The 17315-nt window shown below is 36.4% G+C and overlaps 1 long non-coding RNA gene across 5 annotated transcripts; it reads left to right on the top strand.

Moving 5' to 3' along the window:
* Positions 1–268: 268 nt before the first annotated feature.
* LOC131309579 (uncharacterized) lies at positions 269–12277 on the top strand. 5 transcript variants are annotated; one of them, XR_009194976.1, is made up of 8 exons: positions 269–2593; positions 2679–2747; positions 4511–4621; positions 6055–6157; positions 6250–6347; positions 7051–7103; positions 11352–11432; positions 11899–12277. It is a non-coding gene; the product is annotated as an uncharacterized LOC131309579 (long non-coding RNA). The 5 variants fall into 5 exon arrangements; XR_009194975.1 differs by having other exon boundaries at positions 7972–11432; XR_009194979.1 differs by having other exon boundaries at positions 7972–11510.
* The last annotated feature ends 5038 nt before the right edge of the window (positions 12278–17315 follow it).

Genomic DNA, 17315 nt, shown 5'->3' with positions numbered 1-17315 from the left:
CTGAAAGTTTCAAGCAGAAAAAAGAAAGGGGAAAAATGAAGTACGATAATTCATTTAGATTGTGTTTAGAATGCGTTGCGTTCGGGTATGGACATGCACTAGAAAAACTCTACCTGAATCTAATTTAAAAAAAAATCTTCTTGTATAAATCAATTTCGTTAGCGGGAATGGTTAATAGTTTCTTAATTTATTTTAGTTGCGTCAAAAAAGGATTGTGACCCTATTATTATTATACATACATACAAATGCATACAACCCGTGACTCCAGATCAAAACCCTACCCTCTCGTATCAGCTCCGCACGCCGACTTCACCCTTTTCACTCACAGTGATGGCGATTTCCAGACTCTCTCTCTCTCTCTCTCTCTCTCGGTTTCTGATGTCTGTGACCTCCACGATGGCGATTCCCTGCTGTAACAGTGAGTCTCTCTCTCTCTCTCTCTCTCTCTCTCTCTGCAACAGTGATGGCGATTTGTTGTTGTTGATCCGACAAACGCGATGGTTTGACGATAGTCTACGGAAATATCAAACCCTCCATCCTCATCTGCTTGCTGCTCTCGGCGATTGAGGCTGCCCCTCCCCCCCATCTCTCTTGCACAATGGCACAAGCAGCCAACCGCAACTCCCATGGCGATGACACGTGTGCTGAGCACCAGAGTTCGTCACGGTCTCTACCTCGATGAGCCGAAGTTCCCTCCGCGAGCTAGACTGCGCTCATCCAGCCAGGTCCGCCACACGACAGTTCTAAGGTCATCTCTCTCTGTGTGTGTTTGTCCGTACGTTTCCCTAAATTTGAAACCCTAAAGTTTCTCTAAACATGGGTACTGAAAGTATTGTTTGATATTTTTCTTCTTTTGTGTTCCCTCTAACTTTGAAACCCTAAGATTGCATCTTTGTCAGATTTAGGTTTTAGGAGTTGTGGGTTTGTACGAAAATCATATGAAGTAGTTCACATTGAGCAAAATTTTGGCAAATCTGCAATCATGATGCGATTCTGGTACAAAGTTTGCTATTTTGGGCGTATTGCAATTTATTTGGTCTATTTGGGACAGATTGGTTGAACAAAGAGTATGAAAAGTTATCTGTTTGCTGTTTTATTTGCATTACTCTGATTTTAAGAATTTTTGCCGTATGTTTCTTATTTGGTACAAGTTTTTGTAAACAATCAAACTAATCTTATCTCAACTGCTTAGATGAATCAAATGCTTAATAAATCTGATTTGGAGTGTTCTACGATTCGGGGAATAGGTGATTGCCTCTCTGTTTGTAATTGTAATTTGTTTTCTGAAACTGTTTTGATTTCTCAGTTTGAGTACACATGTTTTTCGTGTTAGGTGCAGCACTGTAATGCAATTGGCACAAAGGCTTGTCCAATTTGTATTAACTGACAAATGCCTTTTTGATTTAGACTTGTGTTTGTCAAAGAGAATTTTATTTTGAAGCTAATGGCTTTAGTGTTTGGGATAACTCTGAATATGACTTTGGGTTGCGAGTGTTTGTATAAGATACGATAGTTGTAGTGGCTTCTGGTCTCCACTTGTCGGCACACAGGTTGTTTATTCGGTTATGCAATTTTTTTCATTGCTACCCTTAATATTACCATTGGCACATTCAAACAATTGAGGAAAGCGAGAATCGACATCAATTTGAACATGGATTCGGACAAACTAAGTCTCTTTAATATCTTAGTCGTAACATCAATATAATAATGAAGGAAATTTTTTGAACCAAGACATGAGGAAGGGCTGAGATTGAGAGCTACAAAGAGCAATGGATGGGATGGAGTTGACCACCTTCAATTTTTTGCCGCCCATCATCACACAACACAGTTCTATGGTTTAGTGACATAGAAATTATAAATTAGAATCCAAGTTTGAATCATCAAACTGGTATACGTATGGCTCAACATTAGAATGAGGAAAAAGAGTAATTTCAAATTTATTTACCTCAATGACAAAAAACTATTGAGCCATGTGTATATGTGATTATGGATTAGTGACTTTTGTATGTGTGGTTATTTGAACTATGATCCCATTTTGCTAAATGCCTTCTAACCTTGGAGTTGCAATGGTCTGCCGACCACTTACATCTAGCCTACTAGCCATATGATCTTTGCTTGGTGGCTCCCCTACCTCCGCAAATATCCCTTGCCTCCCCCTTGACTCCGTCCCCATCAGCGGCCTTTCAAAAGCTGGGCTATATTTGAGGAGAGAAAAAATAAACATTTCGGCATTTTTTTTTTGTTTTCTTTCTCTGTTTATCGTAGAAATTTGCTCTCTTTTCCCCTTTTATATTTTTGAAAAGGAACCAAATTGGTTAGAACTAACATTATAATGCTCTTTTTTATTTCATAGGAAGGGCGGTCTTTGATTTGGTTTTGCATAAGTGAATAACTTGATGGAATCAAAGAAGAAATCCTTTTTCTTCTTCGTTAGTCCATAATCAGGTATCTCAATTGGTATACGTATTCTTAATTTCCTTAGAATCACCGGAGTTCATGGAAAGTGGTTTCCAGAGCTTGAAGGGAACTTCTTTTGGAGCAAGAGAAGCTAAAGGATTGTTAGAAATGGCAGGGAAGAAATGCACCAATATGGGTAATGATTGATTTATTTTGATTTACCGGAGTTCATGGAAAATTTAAACTTGTCGTTAATGTAAGTTAATTTGCTTACATTTTAGAGATGCTAATGGAGGCAAATGAAGAGGAATTGAATTCAATTTGAAGCAGGGACAATCTACACTTCATGTGTATACTCTCTCTCTCTCTCTCTCTCGGTATAAGTGTTGTGGGATGTGATAATTTCGGAGGGAAATATAAGTGTTGTCGGATGTGGTAATATCGGAGAACGTGGGCTAGCTAATTAACTATTTTTCGCTGACTGCCTTTTTATTTTCACCTTGTGCTTGCAAACTGTTTGTTTTTTCCTTCCAAATGGGCAATGTGGGGGAAGACATGGGGGTGGCATTTTTGGTTTAAGTTGAGTGTAATGATTCAGGTGCAAGGGTAGGGTGGGACACGTGTTGGCTCAGTGGAATATATCCGTGGGTATTAGAATTTTGTTTTTTTAAGGTAAATGAAAAATCTAGGAAAGTAGGATTGGGGACTCACACATTTGTATAGGATATTGATAGATAGAAGCGTTGAGTCCCGTTCTATGCATGGGGCAGCAAAAAAATTGGGGTGAAATTTGTTCATTGTTTCGTACATCGAACGTGACACAACGCTAGGTGTTAAATTAATTTATTGTACATGTCCAAGTTTACATAAAAAATCATGACCAAATAAAAAGTAAATTACTAAGAAAAAAGCAATAAAAATAAAACCAACAAAAACACTAAAAAATCTCATTTCTATTTTACCTAAAATATATAAGAAACCCCAAAATCCACCCCATGTACCACTCGACGTCAATCTCTATCCCCATAGAAGTACATGTAGCCGCCAAGCATTATTTAGGTTTTAAAAATTATAAATTCTGGAAAATTTGATATTTGAAGGTTGGAGAGCAGCCACTACATTTGCGTAGGATATTGCAAGCATTGTACCCCGTTCAATGCACGGGACAAAAAAAATTAACGACTGTGTTTATTTTTTGGTCTCGTGTATCAAATGGGCACAACGCTAGTTATATTTGTAAAATCAAGTGTAAACAGGTACAATATTCCATTCTCGATTTTTTTTTTGTCTCGCCCTTGTGTTTTTGTTTAAGGGTTTTGGATCAATGAGAGATGAAAACAGGGGACCTATGTCGGGTATTCCAAATTTTCCTTCAGAAAACGGGAAAATTACTAAAAAGGAGCTTAGTGACTCGTTGGTGAACTTGGGCATAGTCATGTCTGACAAAGAACCTTAAAGACCCAAATATTGAGAGATAGAGAGAGAGGTAGAGAAGATTACGGGATACTGTATCGCTGGAGCCATCTGCTCTCTTCACTGGAGATGGGTCGCTAGGTGAGCAGGGAGGGGTATCATGAGGTTAGAGGGAGCTAGAGAACGTGATATGGAGGGGGCGGGGGCGGAGAGATGGAGAAGTGAGCGAGATGTGATGTTTTAATCTCTTCCATTGATTTCTAGGCTGAGATGGAGTGTCAAAACCCGTAAGAATCCTCAAACAAAGCCCCACCCCCTACCCGTTTTCTTCTTGGGATACTTACTATTTGGTTGAAGCACCACTCTTGTGCTGACGTGTGGAGAAGCTACCTTTTTGTTAACTTTTTTCACTTCACGTAGTGCGTGTTCTCGGAATCTACAGTCAGTGGCATCTATCATCCATTCAGTGTTGTTTGGCATGATCTCAATGTTTTTTTATTTACACTAGTTTCAAACGCTTGAGGATTTTCTTAGCAAATTTCAATTCTGGATGGTGTCATCTCTGTTGGCATTCGTAGATATTCATTGGCATGTGGCAGAATTTTTGGGTTTTTCCCTTCTTATGAGGGGTGAAGTCTGGAAATGACTTGTGAAATTTGTTGACGATAAGTAGTTAAAAGAACCTATTTTGATATCGCAGGTGGAAATTCAAGTGAGGAAAGTTTACTGCATCAGCAAGGCAGTGCCTACCTTACTTATTAATATCAAGGATGCTGCATGTTGTGAAGTTGAAATTGACGAGGTTTTGCAGGTATAACGGTTTTCCATTTTCTTTTACACGTAACTTATTGAGTGCTTGTTTTTTTTTTTGAGTGCTTATTGAGTGCTTGTAGTTGATGAACGCTATATATTAGATCGTATCGTATTGTTTGTGGAGATTGATAACATGCTTTGTGATTGTGATGAATTGCATTCATGTGCTTACTGCCTTTTAAGTTTTTTATCAATTTTCTTTCTCAATGTGTGTACGCTGGAGAACAGCTTGTTCGTGTTAATTAGGATACCCGTCTAAATTTTAGGGTTCTTGACTTGTGCACACCTAGTAATCAAGGGATTTTTTGCGTTCAATGCCAAGTTGAAAATGTAAGTTTGCATTATGTGGTTTATATTCTTTATAGTGCCCATCCCTCTGCCTTTTCATTTTTGTTGAAATTGGTTTCTTGAAATGTTTAATAATATTGTTGTTAGCAAAGAAAGGTATATGAAGTAGAGATTAAGAAATTATTGCTGGTGGCTGTTGGATCAGCCGATCAAGTGGTAAAAAAGTGGGGGTGACCACAGTTTTACCCAGCTATAAAAAAGAAAATAGATGAATGAGGTAAGGTCATTAAAGAAAGGACTCTACTTTCATTCTTGCTTTCAATTGCGAAGGAATATTTCGGGAGAATCTGTTTCAAATACATAACTTCTTGTTGAAGAGGACTCTCGAATGTAGTAACTATATTAATAAATGACCCTGAATACTTTCTTGTGCTTACTCATAAAGGATGGCAATGCAACATGCATGTGCAGACTCATGACTAGTTGTGGAGTGATTTTATAGATGGAGATTTGTAGATTATAGATTCCCATACAGTCCAAAGAGGCTAGCTGAGATATAACAAAATGTTGTTTTCCTTCACACTAGTGTTCAAGAACTTAATAGTGAGCCTCTCTTTAAACATGGTACACATTTACTCTTAACAAAGTATCAAATAGCAAGGTATACCTTCAAAAATTTATGCGGTTACTTTCCAATGATGGTGATAAAGCAAACTACAACATTGGTTTTTGGATAATGAACTATTTTTAATCAAAATTACTTCATTTATCCTCGAGTTATTAGAATTGGCTTTCCGCCATCTTCTTCGGCAGAGACGGAATCTTGATTTTAACATAGGGGTGGCAAGCTTATATAACTTGGTGGGAAATTTGTTTTTACTCTGTGTTCTTATTGTGGTTGCTGTCAACTAGCCTATTTTTGCACAAGTTGGTTTATGCTTTCTAGGCTATTTTCGCACAAGTTTTTATCTTTATTGTTGTTATAATTACCTCTATGTATATGACACGTACGTGTTGTTTACAGCTGTACATACCAATTTGCCGTTTTCCTTTCATTGTTGTTCTACACTTTAGATCCGAGCACATGGTTTAGAGCACATGGTTTCTAGCCTGGTTTTTAATTCTGTTTAAACTATTCTACAGATATTCAGACAGTTCTTACAATCTGAAGGCTTTGTGGGGATTCATACCCCAAAGTTGATAGCAGGCTTTAGTGAGGGTGGCTCAGCTGTTCTTACTATCCAAGGTAATTGAGTTGTTAGTTTATGATTGTAAGGATCACAAATTAATAAAGGTTATGACCTGCGTGATGTTAAGGTGGCCAGCTTTTTCATGCAGGTGATGGATATTGTGGACTGCTTGTTTGTTGCACTGTTTGACAGTTTGAATGAAAGCTTGAAGCCTTCAAAAAACAATATCCATTTGAGCCTTTAAAGGTCATTCTATCATATTTCTGATCATGTGAACCATTATCAATGTGCTGCAGATACTAATGTTATTATACGTCTGCATGCTAGAAAGTTTAACATAAAAGATATATTCATATTAAGTGGGTATACTCCTATGTAGCACAAATACTTCTATGTGGGAGTTGTGTCCTTATCAGATGCCGATTCTCCTCCCATACTTACAAATACATTTTCCAGAAGCATCAACTTTTTGAAAATTAAATTTTGTGATTTTTGAAGCATCGAATCTCTTATGGATACTCTTGGTCAAATATGTGAACTTTATGAAATTAAGATTGTGGCGCTTCTTGCGTAGTATTGGAGTAGATTGTTAGGAAATAGGAATACAGATAATTATAATGGCTAATACTTTACTTACTTTTTAGAGAGAGGAAGATCTATTAAGATGAAATTTGTATCGACATTATAAAGTTTGTTTAATACACCCATTGTGGCATACATGTGTTCCATCAAATTGGATTTCAACAAATAACCGTGTAAATTACTTGTGTACAACACTTTTGCATTCGAAGACCACAAAGCGGTTCTCACCATACTTGCATTATACGTAATATAATTGCAAAGTATTGATGATAGTTTGTAGTCTAACATATCTGGGCTGTACCCATATCCTATTTTTTTTAGATGTACTCTTGTTTGTGCTGACTATTGCTACTGTTTGGCTATTCAGTACTTGAGAAAGACCTTCCGGCTTGCTTTTGAAGAGGGGTCCAATTGCTAAAGGTAAGAGTTCTTGTCCTTCTTCTCCATATAATAATATCACTTTAAAGGACTTAGAATGTGCATGTGCTGAATGTTTACTGCATATCAAAACTAGTGTGTCAGGTTGTAAGTCATTTCTCCTTTTCTGAAGGGAATGTTCTACATTCTTATATGAAAAATATATACTATAGAGTACCTAATATCTGAATTTATAAAGTTCATTAATCTCGCATGTTGGATGAACAAAAATACACCCCGAGAAAAGTTGTGCATTTGCTTGAAAAAGCTGGTCTACAAAATGCAAACTGAAAAGGAAAGTATTCCCTGCTCAAGGCTCCATAATATGTGAGTAAGTGATTAAAAAATGCAAACTGAATTCTCTGTTTCTGTATGATGTTTGGTGGAGCTATATTCCTTTGTGTTCTTTCTTAATTTTATTAGTTATCATGTATTGGACAAGTGTTTGTTGCTTATTCGAAAAAATTTGGTACCGTAAACAAAAAAATAAAGTTCTATTCTCATATATGGTGCTTTCTTTGTTTATTTGTTCTTAGTTTATTTGGTGGGGAAGATCGACAAGCGTTGGATTGGTTTATTAACTCGGATGTCGAGGGAGTAGACCTGAAGGTTCATTCATTAGTTTATTGTGTCGGAGATGTGAGGATAGATATAGTTTTTGAAAGCTATTGAAAACTAATCATTTTGTACGAAATTGGTTGACATGTCATTGCATAAAATCTTATATATGAACTACTACTATAAGTACTCTAGAGATATACATTACTCTAGCGGCCTAGCATATATGTTCCTCTATCACAAAGACATTAATTTGTCTTTTCTCTAACCTTTTCCTCTCTAACATTTTGTGAGCCTATCTATTTAGCTATAGTGCAAGTGGATAACGTAAGCTTGGGCTGTCCAATGGGTGAACCGAATCGTCCCCGCGAACCAAACCAAGGCAACAAAGCTATGCTCCGCAATCTTGTCGAACTTGAGGGAACAAGGGGGGATAACCCCAATGGGTCAATTGTTGCATAATCGGTCAACTCTAAACCCCCTGTTTTTTTGTTAGTTTATACTCTCTGTTTTTTGTTCTGGTGTAACGAGGAGGGAGTGGCAACCGCCACAAACTTGTGGTGGTCGTCAGTATGTTGTATATTGCATGTGGTGGTTGTTCGACCTTAAGTGGCGACCATCAGTTGTGACGATTGCCAGTGATTGTGGCAATTGTACTTCTTGCGATCATCAATGACTTTGATGATCGCCAGAGTCTCTGACGACAAGTGACTCTGCTTTCTGTTTTTCTAACTTGTTTTCCCTTTCCCCCTGCCCAATATTAGCTTATTTTTGTTCTGATGCAAACCAAAATACTCATAGATTAACTTAGAGAGAGAGTCCCAAAAGGGATACAAAAGAGACTAGCTCTTGATAATATTTCTTCAAAATGATAAAAACTACTAAATGAAGGACTCCAACACATATATATATACAGATCCTTTAACCACTAAGAGCATCTGAATTTCAAATTTATTTACCTCAATGAAAAAAACTTGTTGGCATACAGGTTGTTTTTTGGGTTACACTTGGATCTTTTTTTTTCTTGGCGATAATACTCTTGATCCTAGCCAAAAGATCGCAAACTGATGGTATAAATAATTTTTTTAGTCAGCGATACTACACTTGATCTTAGCCAAAAAGATCGAACAGATACTACCCTTGATCTTTTTTTTTAATCTTCGATACTACATTTGATCTTAGCAAAAAGATCGAACAGATAATACGTTTGATCCTTTTTTTTGATCATCGATACTACACGTGACATTAGACATTAGCCAAAAGGCCGAGAACATATGCTGCACTTGATCGGAGATACTACCCTTTATTTCAGCCAAAAGGCCGAGAACATATTCTACCATTGGATCTTTTTTTTTTAATCAGTGATACTATACTTGATCATAGTCAAAAAGCCGAGAACAGATACTACACTTGATTTTTTTTTAATTGGCGATACTACATTTGATTTTAGCCAAAAGATCGTGAATAGTTACTACACTTTATCCTTCTTTTCATCGGCGATACTACACTTTATCTTAGCCAAAAGACCGAGGCAATACTAGACTTGATCTTTTTTTGGAAGGGGAAGAATGGAGAGAGAAATGGGCTTAGTTGCACGAAGCGGGATCGGGTGCGGAAGCGGGGGCGGGAGCGAGGGAATACAGAAGCTCCGAAGTAGGTTGGGAGCGTGTACATATATTATAAAAATAATGTAGAATTGAGTATTCACTTTAAAGTACGATCATTTTAGGAAGTAAAAATATGGGCCAAGCCCTCCATAAGTATAAGAAATGGGCTAGTGTTACAATATAATATGATTTTTTTTTCAAGATTTCATGACTTGGGCTAGATATATGAGTTCATCAAAGACCAATTAATAAAGCCAAGTGATAAATCTCTATTTTTCTATACAAAGATCATACAAAAGCTCCCATCTTTGTAAGGAGCGAGCTTCCGTCAAGCTCCTTAGTTGAGAGTGCAAAAGCGGGCTCCCAAGGTGGCAGCGGCACCACTTTAGGAGCTCCTTGCAGTGAGGAAATGGGTTTGGAGAGAAGTGGGGATTTCAGAGGAGAGGGGAAAGTGAAAAAGAAATGGGAGAAGAGAGAAAAAATTTACTCCGTATGTTAAAACTAGTGGGTCCCTTATCTTGGGGCAAGTTTGAGAGGAGAGAAGGTGGGTCCTTTTGGCTTGCCACGTCAATGTTTTGGAGCATGGATGGGTTTCATGTTCCGTAGACTTACTGTATTGCATTTTAAATTTACCATTAATATGACAAGAATTCCACATCCTTATCTCATTTGTTGCATGAACATAATGAACTACACAGCCTAAGACTATAGCATTCTTGCTGTCAACTAAAAAAAGGCTTATTATTTTTTTTGGTAAGTAATTGTTTTTTTTTTTTTGTGGCTTTGAGAAGTCTTATTTCATTTTTGAAGTGTATGAGAAAGCATCCTTGCATGCTAATTGACATAGCTTCCTATCATCGGGATTCTGATGAACCTAGAAATGGGTTGTGACGTAGGATGTTGTGAATAACACTCTCTTACTAGTTAGAATGCTGTTAAGTGAGAGACAATTGTTAAATGGACTTGTATGGGCAGGTTGGTGAGTTATTTGGCTGAAAATGGTATAAGATGATTTTTAAGGTTTTTGCAAGGATAGCAAAACGGTTTGAGACTTGAGTGCTACGATTCATGGTAAGAAAAGTGATGCTGGTGACTTTGAGTAGTGATTTTTGCTGATGAAATAGTTGCTCTGTGGAACTGGTTTGGCTATAGAAGTTCATAATATACCGAAATTTATAGACCTTGGAAGCAAAATAAAGCTTCTGAGCTTCTTATCCGTAACATTGGTATTCATTTAATTTGAACCTGAGAATATTACAGAATGTGACTATTATGGAAGAACAACAAGCGAAAGAACTGCTTATATTAATAATTGAGTTGATTAAAACGTACATTGCAAAGCTGGGTATAAATAACTCTAGGAATGATACAACGATGGTAAACCTAATCAAGCCTATTTTGTGCCCTAAATAGAGAGATACAGTACGAGATGGTTAATGGGTCCATGCTTTATCTGTTGAGGTAAACTTACTAATTATTTTGTTGATAATTCATTAGGTGAAAGAAGGTGTTTTACCTATAGTTTCCTTACTCTAGTTGGAATGTATTTAAACTTGTTCCTTTTTTTAATTTTTTATGTTGTATTGGGTTTTAGAAAAAAGATTCAGAAGGGGCAAGTGAATCTTGTTGAGGGAATAGTACGTGAATGTGCTTGGAGTACCATTTACGATAAAAATGGAATTTTGTCGTGCATTTCATTGCTACTTAAAAAGGTGGTGATGAATACTTCCTCCATCCCGCAAAGATAGTCTACCACGAAAAGATGTGCAATTTTAAGATTAAAAAAACAAAGTACTTATGTGCATAAATTTTTTATTTTTTATTTTTTGTATTTTTTTTGGCAAAACGTAGAGATTTAATCTTTAATTTGGTGTCATGAAATTTTAAAATTATGTATAGAAGTACTTTGTTTTTTATTCAAAAATTTCACACTATTTGCTATGGACTATCTTTGTGGGTGGAAGGGAGTAGTTTTTTTGCAATGGTTTATAAACAGTGGCAGTAAGCTGGAATTTGTAAGCAATTTTTGCTTTCTTTGGTCCATACGTCAAAGATCATGTGATAGTGATACTTACCTTTGTTGTAGTGGAACAAACTCCAGGAGTCAATCTTGAAGGGGAGTGATGTTTGTTACATCTGTCATCGCAAACAAGGTGTCTGCATAAAGGTGAAGATTGCCACATGAGTCTCCATTTTTCTCTTCTTCCTATCTCTGTATGGATTGTGAGTATATACTTAGATTAAGGTAATTGTTACATCAACTTCAATTTTCTTGGTCCGCAGTGCAATTATGGCTACTGTTAGAGCACTTTTCACCCCACTTGTGCTAGAATTGCTTCTTGTTACATGAATATGAAGACAAGTGGTAGTAAGTTGCAACACAAGGCGTATTGAAATGGTATAGGGTTTGTCGGCTTGTCAACTAAATCAATGTAACTAACTAAAATAATCAGTTCATTTCTATATAGTAGATTTTCCTTTTTTCATTACATTATAATTTTCTTTGAGTAATGTAAGATTTGTGTGGTCCCTTGTTTGTTTGTTGGCTTTCAATGCATGTGGTTTTCTATGCTGCTGTTGTTGCTTATTCTCCCCTTGAGTTGTGTTTAAGCTTATTGAAAATTGAAATGCAGGACACACTGCGAAGTCTTAGAGTATATCTCTCCCATTCGCTTGCGAGGCTTCAAATTCGTAAGTATTCTCTTATTATGCAGAGCCCTGGCTGGTGGTGCTTAGATTCTTATGTTAAATGCAGAGCCCTGGCTGGTGGTGCTTAGTTTTGTGCTCATTTAGTTGACATTTGGCTTGTATTGTGATTGTTGCTATAAAAATTGTTAAGTATTAACTCTTTAAGGACACACTTTATTTTTAATAGGCCTTAGGCTATTGGTCACTGAAAAAGTGATTCCTAATAGAGGGCTACTGCCTACCAAGGACGGAATTTGTAAAAATATTGTTTGACAATGTAGCTTTGATGGGCCTAAAATATATAATGCTCTAATTCAAAAGAAAGGCCTAATTCATATGGTAAGTCGAGTATTGAGAAATGTGTGTTGGCTCGATTAATTTTGAAAAATGTGGATTCGGTGTCATATCGGTTTAATATGAATCAAAGTTCACGTACTAAATTCGAAACGTACTTGTTGCCCCGAATCAATGTCGCCCTCATTGAAAGAATCAGATCAATTTTATAGATCTACAAATTCGGGTGTTGCTTAGGTGAGTTGGAATTAATAAGACGAAAATAAACAAGTGGTTCTTGCATGAAGTTAGTGTCTGACTGCTGACCATGAGAAAAACACATGACGGTTAGTAGGTTATTAGACTACTAGTCATGTGAAGAAAAGATGGTGATATACATGACGGTTAGTAGGCTTTTAGACTACTAGTCTTGTGAAGAAAAGATGGGGAAACGCGTGATGATTAGTAGAGGCTTGGACTACTAATCATGTGAAAAGAGAATAGCGATTCCTAGTTGATAAAAAGACTACTGATCACTAAGTGATAAAAACTCCGAAAGTGTGCATTTGAGATAACGAAATCGAAAAAATAATGGTTGAAGTCGGTTTCATACGGATTAAAGTGTACGTTATAGATCAAAACGGGCTTGTTGTCTTGAATCGATGTTCCCTTAGTTTACTATGGATCAAATCTTACGTACTAGAGCCAATAAATATTTGGTACCTCGAATCAATGTCGCTCTCACTACAAGAGTTGGTCAATTTTATAAATGTAGATACTCTCGTGTTGCTTCGAGTTGAAATGAAATTATCAAATATTTTCTTGATAAGACGGAAATAAAAAAAGTGGTTCTTGCATCCGGTTAGTGTATGATTGCTGACCATGGAAAAACAAATGACGGTTAGTAGATTATTAGACTACTAGTCATGTGAAGAAAAGATGGCGAAATACATGACGGTTAGTAGGTTTTTAGATTACTAGTCTTGTCAAGAAAATATGGTGAAACGCATGATGGTTAGTAGGGGTTTGGACAACGAGTCATGTGAAAAGAGAATAGCGATTCCTAGTAGATATAAAGACTACTGATCACGAAGTGATAAGAACTCCGAAAGTGTGCATTTGAGATAACGAAATCGAAAATAGAGTGGTTGAAGTCGGTTTCATGCAGATTAATGTGTACGTTATAGAATAAAACGTGTTTGTTGTCTCGAATCAATGTTCCCTTTGTCTGCTATGGATCAAATCTTACGTACTAGATCCAATAAATATTTGGTGTCTCGAATCAATGTCGCTCTCACTACAAGAGTTGGTCAATTTTATAAATCTAGTTACTCTCGTGTTGCTTCGGTTGGATATAAAATTATCAAATATTTTCTTGATAAGACGGAAATAAACAAGTGGTTCTTGCATAAAGTTAGTGTATGACTGCTGACCAAGAGAAAAACACATGACGGTTAGTAGGTTATTAGACTACTAGTCATGTGAAGAAAAGTTGGTGATATACATGACGGTTAGTAGGCTTTTGGACTACTAGTCTTGTGAAGAAAAGATGGGGATACGCATTATGGTTTGTAGGGGTTTGGACTACTAGTCCTGTGAAAAGAGAATAGCAATTCCTAGTTGATATGAAGACTACTGATCACTAAGTGATAAGAACTCCGAAAATGTGCATTTGAGATAACGAAATCGAAAAATTAGTGGTTCAAGTTGGTTGCAAACGGATTAAAGTGTACGTAATAGATCAATACGTGCTTGTTGTCTTGAATCAATGTTCCCTTTGTTTATTATGGATCAAATCTTACGTACTAGATCCAATAAATATTTGTTGCCTCGAATCATTGTCGCTCTCACTATAAGAGTTGGTAAATTTTGTAAATCTAGTTACTCTTGTGTTTCTTCGGTTGGATATAAAATTATCAAATATTTTATTGATAAGACTAAAATAAAAAAAAGGGTTCTTACATCCGGTTAGTGTATGATTGTTGGCCATAACAAATAGGCTTTTAGACTACTAGTCTTTGAAGAAAAGAATGTGAAACGCAAGATGGTTAGTGGGGGTTTGGACTACTAGTCATGTGAAAAGAGAATCGTGATTCCTAGTAGATATAAACACTATTGATCACTAAGTGATAAGAACTCCGAAAGTGTGCATTTCAGATAACGAAATCGAAAAAATAGTGGTTGAAGTCGGTTTCGTACGGATTAAAGTGTACGTTATCGATCAAAATGTGCTTGTTGTCTCGAATCATTATTCCCTTTGTTTACTATGGATTAAATCTTACGTACTAGATCCAATAAATATTTGGTGCCTCGAATCAATGTCGCACTCGCTACAAGAGTTGGTCAATATCATAAATCTAGTTACTCTCGTGTTGCTTCGAGATGGTGATATACATGACGGTTAGTAGGCTTTTAGACTACTAGTCTTGTGAAGAAAAGATGGGGAAACGCATGATGGTTAGTAGGGGTTTGTTCTACTAATCATGTGAAAAGAGAATAGCGATTCCTAGTTGATATAAAGACTACTGATCACTAAGTGATAAGAACTCCGAATGTGTGCATTTGAGATAACGAAATCGAAAAAATTGTGGTTGAAGTCGGTTTCATACGGATTAAAGTGTTCGTTATAGATCGAAACCTGCTTGTTGTCGCGAATCGATGTTCCCTTTGTTTACTATGGATCAAATGTTACGTACTAGATCCAATAAATATTTGCTGCCTCAAATCAATTTCGCTCTCACTACAAGTGTTGGTCAATTTTATAAATGTAGATACTCTCGTGTTGCTTCGGGTTGAAATGAAATTATTATATATTTTCTTAATAAGACGGAAATAAAAAAGTGGTTCTTGCATTCGGTTAGTGTAGGACTGCTGACCGTGAGAAAAACACATGAAGGTTAGTAGGTTAGTAGACTACTAGTCATGTGAAGGTAAGACGACGAAATACATGATAGTTAGTAGGTTTTTAGACTACTATTCTTGTGAAGAAAAGATGGTGAAACACATGATGGTTAGTAGGTGTTTGGACAACTAGTCATGTGAAAAGAGAATAGCGATTCCTAGTTGATATAAAGACTACTGATCACTAAGTGATCAGAACTCCGAAAGTGTGCATTTGAGATAACGAAATCGAAAAATTAGTGGTTCAAGTCGGTTTCATACGGATTAAAGTATACGTAATAGATCAAAACGTGCTTGTTGTCTCAAATCGATGTTCCCTTTGTTTATTATGGATCAAATCTTACGTACTAGATCCAATAAATATTTGTTGCCTCGAATCAATGTTGCTCTCACTATAAGAGTTGGTCAATTTTATAAATCTAGTTACTCTTGTGTTGCTTCGGTTGGATATGAAATTATCAAATATTTTCTTGATAAGACTGAAATAAAAAAGTGGTTCTTGCATCAAGTTAGTGTATGACTGCTGACCATGAAAAAAACACATGACGGTTAGTAGGTTATTAGACTACTAGTCATGTGGAGAAAAGTTGGTGATATACATGACGATTAGTAGGCTTTTGGATTACTAGTCTAGTGAATAAAAGATGGGGATACGCATTAAGGTTAGGAGGGGTTTGGACTACTAGTCCTGTGAAAAGAGAATAGCGATTCCTAGTTGATATAAAGACTACTGATCTCTAAGTGATAAGAACTTCGAAAATGTTTATTTGAGATAACGAAATCGAAAAATTAGTGGTTCAAGTCTGTTGCAAACGGATTAAAGTGTACGTAATAGATCAAAACGTGCTTGTTGTCTCGAAACGATGTTCCCTTTGTTTATTATGAAACAAATCTTACGTAATAGATCCAATAAATATTTGTTGCCTCGAATCAATGTCGCTCTCACTATAAGAGTTGGTCAATTTTGTAAATCTAGTTTCTCGTGTTGCTTCGGTTGGATATGAAATTATCAAATATTTTCTTGATAAGACGGAAATAAAAAAAAAGGTTCTTACATCCGGTTAGTGTATGACTGCTGACCCTGAAAAATAGGCTTTTAGACTACTAGTCTTGTGAAGAAAAGAAGGTGAAACACGTGATGGTTAGTAGAGATTTGGGCTACTAGTCATGTGAAAAGAGAATCGTGATTCCTAGTAGATATAAACACTACTGATCACTAAGTGATAAGAACTCCGAAAGTTTGAATTTCAGATAACGAAATCGAAAAAATAGTGGTTGAAATCGATTTCGTACGGATTAAAGTGTACGTTTTAGACCAAAACGTGCTTGTTGTCTCGAATCGATGTTCCCTTTGTTTACTACGGATCAAATCTTACGTACTAGATCCAATAAATATTTGGTGCCTCGAATCAATGTCGCACTCGCTACAAGAGTTAGTCAATATCATAAATCTAGTTACTCTCGTGTTGCTTCGAGATGGTGATATACATGACGGTTAGTAGGCTTTTAGACTACTAGTCTTGTGAAGAATAGATTGGGAAATGCATGATGGTTAGTAGGGGTTTGGACTACTAATCATGTGAAAAGAGAATAGCGATTCCTAGTTGATATAAAAACTACTGATCACTAAGTGATAAAAACTCCAAAAGTGTGCTTTTGAGATAACGAAATCGAAAAATTAGTGGTTAAAGTCGGTTTCAAACGAATTAAAGTGTACGTAATTGATCAAAACGTGCTTGTTGTCTCGAATCGTTGTTCCCTTTGCTTATTATGGATCAAATCTTACGTATTGGATCCAATAATTACTTGGTGTCTCGAATCAATATCGCTTTCACTACAAGAGTTGGTCAATTTTGTAAATTTGGTTACTCTCGTGTTGCTTCGGCTGGATTTGAAATTATCAAAAATTTTCTTGATAAGATTGAAATATACAAGTGGTTCTTGCATCAAGTTACTGTATGACTGCCGACCTTGAGAAAAATACATGATTGTTAATAGGCTTTCAGACTACTACTCTTGAGCAGGAAAGATGGTGAAACGCATGATGGTTAGTAGGGGTTTGGACTACTAGTCATGTGAAAGGGAATCGTGATTCCTACTAGATATAAAGACTACTGATCACTAAGTGATAAGAACTCCGAAAGTGTGCATTTGAGATAACCAAATCGAAAAAATTGTGGTTGAAGTT

This window comes from Rhododendron vialii, chromosome 2a (assembly GCF_030253575.1).
Source record: "Rhododendron vialii isolate Sample 1 chromosome 2a, ASM3025357v1".
Taxonomy (NCBI): Eukaryota; Viridiplantae; Streptophyta; class Magnoliopsida; order Ericales; family Ericaceae; genus Rhododendron; species Rhododendron vialii.
The sequence above is the reverse complement of the archived record's forward strand: the minus strand, read 5'-3'. Positions and strand labels throughout refer to the sequence as shown.